Below are 10,352 nucleotides of genomic sequence, written 5' to 3'. Positions count from 1 at the left end.
CTGCATGACAATAAAGAAAAAGTGCACTGGTTATACTGTTGCCTTTCAGCATGACTGAGTGCACTGCGTGCAAACCCTCCATGTGTGCTTGCCTAAGGTAACGACACAGTTTGTCACCAGGAGTTTACGTCCTAACAAGTCTTTTTCTTGTAGTCAGATTGAGGCAAAGGCCCTTGAATGGACAAGCGGCCTGAAGAGAGAGAGTCTGATTAGCTACAAGAGGCCGAGCCCTCTGCAGACCTTTTCCCAGACCTTTTTCCGTCTTCCTCTTCTGCTTCTGGAGACAGCTGAGGAGAAAAACCTTTGGTGCTTGGCCCTGAATGTAGAATAGCAATCTAGCAGTGAATGCTATGGGACTACGAAGCTTTAGTTTAGGAGAGACACTGCATCACATTTTTCCATATATATGTGTGCGTACAAACAGCCCAACAGGGATGCATTTTCTGATATGCTCTCCCACTTCAGTTTATTTTCACATCCCGCCGTTTGTTTGCAAGCAAGATTGCCTCCAAGTCTTAGATGGCCTGTGCGTATTACCATCAAGGTGCTGCTCCGCAAACACATTTGAGAAAACACACACAGAATAGTGCACTAGTGCATTTGCATGAAGACAAGTTCATCAGTTTCTCAACCTCTCGTCACCCTCCGATTTCCTACCCTGCCACTCGTATTACCTCCACCAACAGAAAACCTGTTATACATCTTGACAGCGGTGGGTGTTTGCCTGTGTGCCAGTGCAGTAAATGGTTGGAATACTAAATAGGTTTATACGTCGTTTCTATATGGGCTGTGCTGCAGAAACAGGGTTGAATTATACATGCACTTGGAGATTACTGTCAGTATGCGCATGGAGAGGGAGAGGGGGGAGAGAAAAACAAAGCATCTAAGGTCAGAGGTTTGCTATGTAGAATCAGCTGTCAATTACAGTGGCCTCATATTCACCCACTCGTGTCCCTGTCTCTGGTGCCCTCTGTCAACTGCACTTGTTGAATTTGGATGTATTATTGTTTGTTCCCTCCCACCATCTCGCTCGCTCGCTCGGTCCCCCTGATTGCAATCGCAATCTCAGCCTTCCGGCATTAAGTATGCAAGCCCTGCTGCATGCGGTGCATTCGCTATCAGCAATCAGCAAATGCCACCGTCTCTTGCCTTTTTCCTGCAGGCGGGATGAAAAAAAACCTAACACATGCAATAAGACAGAAAACTGAACACTGACAGGGGCAAAAAAACAGAAAGCAACATATCAACAAGTGCAGAGACGGAGGTGTGCAATTACACACACACACACCTGTCCTTGTACAACTCAGGCACTTAAAATGAAGAAAGCCCCAAGTTACCTCATTATCCCAATGCACAGCCTTGAATCTTTACCTTAGGAATGTGGGAGTCTCATCATCAAACTATATTTTTATCTGACCTTTATGAAACACTTACTGTTAAAGGTACACGTGGCCCACAGTTACGAACGTCTGACTTTGCCGAACCTGGCTTCCACATTTTTAAAAGCTGTTAAAAACAATCCTTAATTATTGAAATGTAACAGTCTTTTGGACTTTTTCTGAACAAACCTTCCAGAATTACAGAAAAGCAGAGGTGCGTTTCTTGACACGTTCAGAACGTTGCTGTCTAAACCTCCGTTTAGGAGGTGTGATGCGACCATGAGAGAGATTCTGGTGGTTTTGAGGAGATTAAAAGCATTTTTTTCAGACAGATGCATGTTGTCTGTCATTTAATGAAAACATCAGCGCCTGCACTTTTATCATCTGAACAGGCAGACATCACTAATGATCGCAGCTGAGAAGCTGTGGAGCACATACAGATGCCTCAATCTCACACACTGATGAGCTCAATGTGTACTTCCCACTGTGGCAGTCACAGTCGAGCCTGCATTTAAATAAAGTTGCACAGTTGAGTAGGTTAGCATACTTTGTTCTTTAAGTTATTCATTCACTGCGTGTGTTTCTCTTAGAAAGCAAAGTACACAAGATGAAAAGTATCTGAGCAAAAGCAGTACCTTAATTCCTTGATTGACAACTTAATACCTTCACAGGTGGATCCTCTATATTTTAGAAATTCTGAAAAAGAAATGCATATTTGTGTATGCAAAGTAGGGACTTCAAGGAATTATTGAACATTATGGAAAATCAAAGGAAGACTAGAAACTAGGGTAAATAGCTAACCTGGCCCTGTCCACTGAAAATGAAATCTTCCCACCTGCACCTTTGAGCATCGCTAATTAAGATGTTAACCCTTGCTCAATCCATACAAAAAGGTGGGGTTGTATGCAGGGCTATTTCTTGGCTGTGCAAGGTAACTTCCTGGATTCTTTCCATTATCAAGAGGTTACCAGGCAACCAGTAGTGAAAGTTACGGCATCTGACTAACAGCTTCACCACCTGACGATCTGCGCCAACAGCCTTTCATCCATTACTGGAGAGGCCATACTACATTTGAGTATCCTTCTCCACAGCAATGTGATATGCACATATTCAGAGGCCGAGCATAAATACCACTTTGATCTGCCCACAATAGAAGAGTAGCTTAGGGATAATGGTTAGATCACCTCTCCAACCCCCTTTCATCCACTCCCTGGAATATCACTCTGGCAGTAGTCAATGAGCAAGGCTTTGTACTAAGTGTCAATAGTGGAAAAGGGCAGCACTGAAAAGAAAGCATTACTGAGTCAATGATTTGACCATTACTGCCAGATTAGCGTTACTTGCATGATGTGGTTCAATGGCGAGTCTGAACAAGGACTATCCCGGAGACACGCTCTTGTGAAGCAAGGTTGTAAGTCGGCGGGCAGAGCATTTGTTGTGCACTGGGAAAAACTAGTTAATGCCTTTGTTTTGATTAGCAGTTTGACCCCAGAGATGGACTTGGCTCGCTTGTCGTCAATGAGAGACTGGAGGAGGGCGTTGGCATTCAGACCAGATTCTTTGGCAGCCTTTTCACTCAGCGGGGATCAGCTGTCTGCCAGAACAGATTACACCTGGGATACTGACGCTGTCTCCAGACAGTGTTTTGACAGCTGACCCCCCCAACAAAAATGATGGAAAGACTGTGTACCACAGAGGAGTGGTTAATACATACCACAGTTAATACATATTAAGTTTTACATACGTTGAAGTGTCAAGATTTTACTAGATCCATCCGAGCTAAGCCTGAAACCCAGCCTTAAATATTCACTGACATTAAATCCTGGAGGCACTTCAGATAGTGTGTGGTAATGGAAATATTACATTCTCAAACATTAGCACATCAGATTTATAAAACTATGAAGTACAGTATGTTATTCATTTGCCTCATGAAGCCTGACCGGGGCAAAATGAGGTCTACTAGTAAATAGAAAAAGATGGATACATGTAGGCTGATCTACATCCCTGTAAGTAATATTCCTCCACTGGACACAGACTCCATCTCCATCTGAATTAACACATATGATGTTTGCATACTGCATATTTGGATGTGAGCGCATACATATTTCAAGAGGTTATACCTGTTTTGTCTAGCGTCTTAATTCTTCAAAGACAGGAAAGAAACAAGGAATGGTTGCTAATTAAGTAGCACAAGTTGTGTGTGTGTGTGTGTGTGTGTGTGTGTGTGTGTGTGTGTGTGTGTGTGTGTGTGTGGGCAGATGACACTTTTTGCACATTGCTGTTTTCCAGAGCTAATCAGGTACGTGCTGAAGTGGAGGAAATGCTCAGGCGGCACAGGACACATCCTGCTAATCACGAGAGCGGCAAAGGTAAGGAAAATAAGAGAGATACAACAAAGATTAACAACAAAGGAATGCACACACCTGCCTACTGGAATGGTGTGACCCTAGCTGCTAATGAATAGACAGCTCATACACAACCAATTAGTAGATGTGCTTGCTCAACCGGCCACTTAACGCATGCTGTGTCAGGACGGATTGGCCTTTCATGGCTGCTTTGGGGCTACTGATGTGGCTGCTGACGAGTGCATAAGAGAAAATGCTTAAAGTCTAACCAAGCCTCTTTCTCTACTGTGGTATTCTACTATTATGATTTCATCTTCAGTGAGTAATTAAAAGAGGGTCAGGTAGCTAAAAAAAAAAATCAACCACACACTCATCTGCTGTTTGCTAGCTTGCTTCAGTTCTTGTCTTTTACCGGCTTGGAGCAAGAGGGAAAGAACAAAGAGGGGAGTGGAGATGGTGCTTTTGAGGGAGGGGGAGAAGTGGACTGAGAGATAGATGAGGGTTAGAAGGTGAAGCTGCGCCTGTATATCCACGGGAAAAGAGGAAGATGGAAAGACACAGCTGGAGCTGAAGATGAGAGGTAGGCTGATAAGCAAACAGGTAAATAAAGACTGGTGGAAGTCAAGAGAAGAGAAGAAGAGCTTTCCATATATAAGCTGGAGGAGACGAATAGTTTAGACAAACTAGAAAAAGTGGAGTAGGGCGGGGAGGACTTGGCACAGCAGAGGGAGGATGGAAGCAGCACCGTGGTGAGATGCCTCATGGGAGGATGACACATATTTTATCCCCTGGAGAGCGAAGGATAGGGGCCAGACAACCCCGCTGATTGACTGGCAGTGTCTCGGCCTGTCATTCACCATCCACTCACACTCATCAACACTGGCTGGGCTCCCTGCGATGGAGCCAAGGGCAGAAAGCAGCACCGCACAATGAGGCTCACCCACATAAAGCCACTGTATGCCAAACGACTGCGCCGCATAAAAGGAGCTTTGGAAAAAGTGCAATTCCCCATCCTCAGCTCTTTTTCAATAAACATCCATGTTATTCTGGCAAGACATCTGAGAGCTGTGTCAACCACTTCTGATATAAACAAACAACATTTAATTTGCCGTCATCTAAGGGAAAGAGTTCGAAAGAAACGGGCTGCAAACAGTTTTTACAACTTGTAGAAAATAAATAATTCAAGTCAACCTGAAATCAGCATCTATTGATAGAGTCTCCCCTCGCTGAGTTTGGTAAGGGTGAGTTACAGAGAAGTTAAACAGCCTCCATTTTTCAACATTTTCCTTGTTCCACAAACAGTAAATATGTGGCTATTAATTACCACACGGCTTCTGCTGCTGAATCCAAACATCCCAAATACAGTGGCAGTATGACTCACCAGACTGGTGCTGTCCAAGGTGCTGCCAGAGAGAATATATCACACTTCTCAACGCTGCACACCACCGGCATTGTCTGAGGGATTGGTGTATCAGCACTGCTCTCTAGTGGTCATGACATGTATTACTGCATTGTTCATATAGGTCTCTGTCACCATCTAGTGGGGAGGCAACACATTACACTTTTATCTTACGGCCCTCACTGGAAACGGTGAGGGGATGCATCTCGACACCCACTGACATTGTACTAAAGCGTTTGACCTGAATAAGTGTTTGCAGTGATGAGGAAAATACAGAGAGAATGGAGCTGCAATAATTTGGAAGCATGTTACTTTTCCTCTGTTTGTGTGAGGATAATGAAATGAATGTATAATTTATTGACCAACATGCCCTGTTAAATGTTGATGACATGATAAAGTTGATGAGCATGTCTTCTGCATTCTGCTTCGATGAAGCCATGAGTGGCATTTCCTGCAGACTGGGGTGTCTACCAACACACTGGCTTTTTTACAGAATCCCAAAAAACCCAACTATTCGTGAGCTAAATTTTTACTGCTGCAGGTACCTTGCCCTTGTGTGTTATCTCCTCTTACATGATTTAGCGTGGCAAAAGTAGCCACATACAATGGCAGTACCAAGCTGGCTACTGGCAGGTGGCAACCAGCATTAATGTGCATTACCGCAGTACTATGATGAGGCAAGATTGCAAAGAAACACACATAGTTTGTATTGCTTAAAAGTGAGCACACCAGTTCTTTCACCCCATGATCCAATATGTTCCAAAAAATTGCCACAATATGGATTTTTCCACCCCCCCCCCCCCCCCCAACGTGAGGATCTAAATATTTTTATAAAGGCTTCTCCTCACTGACAGGAACAAAAAAAAATCCTTTATTATTGTCATTGATATCAGTATTTGTTGGCCTAAAATGGTCAAATATACTGAATATATATACATGAATATAAACACCTCTCTAGGTGGTCAAAACCCCAAATTCCTCCATCGACCTCAACTGACTCCACAGCCCTGACTGTGGGCCTTGAAGACAAAATCAGTTCTCGGTTGTCACAGTTACTTATCTTCACTGGCACATTTATGATTTTTACATCCCTCTTCATTCATCCTTGAAGCAACGCATTCTAAAGTGACAAACATCCATTTTTACAAATGTGCCTCAGTGCTGAGGGAAAACTGATAATTTCTGTGAGTGTGCTGTCTTAAAAGATGCTTAATCCCACTCTGAAAATTAAATGGTTTTGCTCTGAAGCACCAGAGAATGATATGCACCAGTGTAGCCTGTGGGGAGTTACTGAGCGGAAATACTCATTCTGCATTAGACAGAGACAACTGATCAAAACAGACTAATTAATGTATGTGTTTTACATATATTCATTTCCGTATCAAATATTAATGAAAATAAATGTATTTGTTTTTCAAATGAGCACAAGGCTATCAAATATTTCAGACACACCTCATTAAAGATACAGAGCCAAGAGCGAACATGCATTTTTAAAGGACCACGATTCACAATGGAGCATCGCCGAGTTGTCTGCTTCGCAGTGTGGCCTAGATCAGCTATTCGAAGGGCTGACTGTTGCATGAGATCAAGGTCTTCTTGTAAAAGAATTTAAACCTCTTGGCCTTTTTCCCCCTGTGTTCTTTACAGCAATATAAAAAGTAATGCCTGGGCTCTTGATGGCCAGTTAAAAAACAATTGGCCCCCTGAATTTGCAGGGTATGTTTAGATTATATACCCAGCACTGCAACAATGACAATGTTGAATCTTGTGTCATAAATGTTAGCGGATATGCTGTATTGTATGCAGTGGTGCGAGTGTAATGATGTAAAAAATTAGATTGCAAATTAGACTGAGGATCTATAGTCAGTTGACAGTTGTTTAATCTCTCTGGCTAAAACTGATAGTCAGCTTTTGTTCCAACATGTTTCTGAACTTCATCAACCCCATTTATACCAATAACAGCAAACAAAATACAAAATAAGTTCAAAAAACAATTTTTTTTTAATTAATCAGCAAGTATTTTTAAATAAGAAAAATTAACAAGATCCAGCTTCTAAAACATGAATATTGTCTGTTTGTTTGCTTGCTTGTTTTCTTTGTTTGTTTTCTTTCTTGTCATAACAAACTGAATCTTTTTGGCATTAGAACATGTCACCTTGTGTTCTGGTGGATCATAATGGCCACTTTCCTCTATAGAACAACATACAATTAGAAAATATCTGACATTTTAAAAGACCGAGCAATTAATCGATTGATTGAGAAAACAAGTGGTAGACTGATCAGTAATGAAAATAATCAGGACTTGAACAGAATTGCCTTCATGAAGACAGAAGTGAAAGCAGGTCTATTAGACCGGATGTCTTAATATACTGTGTGAGTGTATATTAATCAACGCTTTTTGACGTTCAAAGCTGCTGCAGACTAATGATACACTGCTTTTCTGTAACACTGACAGAACTCCATAGGTACCAAACACTGTTCCATAATTACTGGATTAAAGAACAGATTCCACAACAACTACCACCACATCAGTGGGTTGGAGAGACACAAAGACAATTACCACCAACAGACCCAAGTTCACTCAAGCTCAGCTAACGTTAGCTAACACAAGCTCAGAGAATAGCGCGAAGGTTCAACAGCGCACAGGGAAACCCAGCCACAAGCTCAAGAAAATATCAACCGCAACACTGACATTTGCTGGCACAGCGGCTGTTAGGCCTCACAAAAAGCCCAACATTATAAATAAAAGAAGTTAGCGAGCACTCACTGCGTCTGGAGGTCCCCAGTCTCTGCGCGTCCGCTGAAAAAGTCCTCGGTCGTTGGCCGCCATTGGACTTGTAGACGAATGTTCTATCCAGAGTTTTATGTCCTCTTTTGCACGTAGAAAAAGTCAATTTCACCGGTCACAGTGGATCAGGCAGTGAAAGTCTCTGACTTTCATTCAATCGCCTTGTTGCTGGTGTCCAAGTGCAGGAAAAGTCCGCGTCGCTCTCAGTTTGTCTGGAGGGTCCCAACAGCCGCCTGTCGCTAGCAGTGAGTCCGCTCAGGGGACGGGCCTGACAGAGTCGCGGGTCTTCCAGTCGTCAAAACGGCAATTTCCTCTTTACTCATTAACACTAATTAATGACACAAGTGCTTTTTTTCGGGCTTCAGTTGACTTTATTTCCACTTTAGCCCCAGAGCAGGTACTAGCTAGCTAGCTAGCTAGCTAACTATCAGCTCTGCTCTAAGCTAACTTTAATGCTCGTGCTCCTCATTTGATTGGCCCTAACCAGTTGAAAAATAAACAAATGTGTCTTGATATGTAAAGTTTTTAAATTTACTAACTTCTTACATTTTATTTACAAATATGTTTTGGAATAAATTCAAACCCCAAATTTCTGACTCAAAAGTATCTTTTTGTGTCACCAAAATATTTAGATTTATTGGCATGATGCTTTAGTCACATTAATCTTATTTTCCAAAGCCTCCAGTAAGTTCTATAACAACATGTGCATGTGTGATCATTATGTTTGGAGTGCTGCTGTCCTGTGAGAACTACATTTTTCTGAAAAGTTTTCACAAGCTCAGAAAAACAGCCTGTTTTTAGCTTTGTGACCAAATCCAAGAGGGGTTTTCAATTAGTTAAAGAAGCTTAACACCTAATCCTTCAGTTTGTCAGAAATATTCAAATTTACAATCACCAAATCTGGAGATCAACTGTTTTCACAGGACAGAAAGAGGATGAAGAATTGTAATCTAAAGTAACAAGTGACTTAAGTCGTCAGACAAATGCAGTCGAGTAAAAAGCCCAATTTTTGCCTCTGAGATGGAGCAGAGTACAAGCATAAAGCTGCAGAATGGAAACACTCAGGTAATTACCTCAAATTTGTACTTGAGTAATTGTATTTTGTTACATTCCACCACTTGTAGTAGGCCGAATGTGAACAATGACGGCTGTCAATGCCGACTTACAGCAGGATGTTTCTTCAGTTTGTTCTCCTCGTGTATGCGTGGGTATCCTTCAGTCAAAGAAATGTGACCAGCTTCAAATCAAAAGAACTGAACTGTATCTATTACTGTGCACAGTTAAGACGTAATGGTTACAGTCCTCTAAGACCTCAGACAGGAGTGATTCTGAGCCAGATGGGCCCCCTGGACAAGGTTATTATTCCCAGTTCAATAGACAAGACGGATAATATGAGATGAAAACACAAGGTGAGTCTTCCTAACTTGCTGAGGGAGAGACGCAGCAGGCCGCCATCTTCTCTTGTGCTTTAAACTCAGTGCACAAAAGGTCTGCGGCTTTGATCACCATCTTACCCAGCAATGACAACCCACTGAGTCATTTACCTGCTGGGTTGCAGTGACTACAGCGCCACAAGATCCTGTGAGCTCTGGGTGTCATTTATTGGTGGAGCATAAACACATCATTGTTGCCCAAATAGATGTTCTCTCTGACTAAACTGGCTGGTCCTCCATTACCATTCTGTAGTAGGCCTACAACATGACCAGTCAGGCTATCTGTTTCTCAGGAAATCAACCAGCACAAGGCTTCTTTAAGGATGTTTGCAATGAAACAATCTGCTCCTTGCACTGACATGAAGCTATTCAGCCTATCTACAGACTACAATGAATGCAGCTTCTCATCTAGATCAATGCAAATTAGATTTAAATCTTGAGTCTTTGTCATATACTTCACTGAAGAGATTTATATTATTCATAGCACGCTATGCAACACTGAACTGGTATCACAAGCTTATTTTGGTTTGCTGCATTGTTGTGGGCAATATCATTAAGTATCAATCTCAGTGCTTATTCAGTCAAAGCCAAACTTCACAGTCATGTCAAATTATTATTTTTTCATTGAAAACTGTCAATTGGTGTGTCAATGACTTCAAAAATTAAATACTGAAAAAACAAGTTTAAACATACTGTAGATGTATTTGCTATTCCTGTAACTGCTGATGCGTTTAATTGCAACTTTCAATTATTGACTGCCCCCCATTCTCCAGCTTAGTTATGCTGTTGGTGTTCCTTCTTTCCCCAGACTTGATTTAAAGCATAGATCTCAGCCATGACAGAATTTGAGCAGCAGAGGGGGCACTTTCTACTGGTTCAGGGATTGGCTGAGGTCGTGATTATCAGTTGAGGCTGTGAGTCATTTCTCAGTACCAGAGTGTCCTGTGCCTTCCACGTGGTGCTGAGTCAGAGCGCTTTGACTGGCATGGCTAATGAGCACACACTGTC

This window comes from Chaetodon trifascialis, chromosome 17 (assembly GCF_039877785.1).
Source record: "Chaetodon trifascialis isolate fChaTrf1 chromosome 17, fChaTrf1.hap1, whole genome shotgun sequence".
Lineage (NCBI taxonomy): Eukaryota > Metazoa > Chordata > Actinopteri > Chaetodontiformes > Chaetodontidae > Chaetodon > Chaetodon trifascialis.
This window is presented reverse-complemented; position numbering follows the sequence as displayed.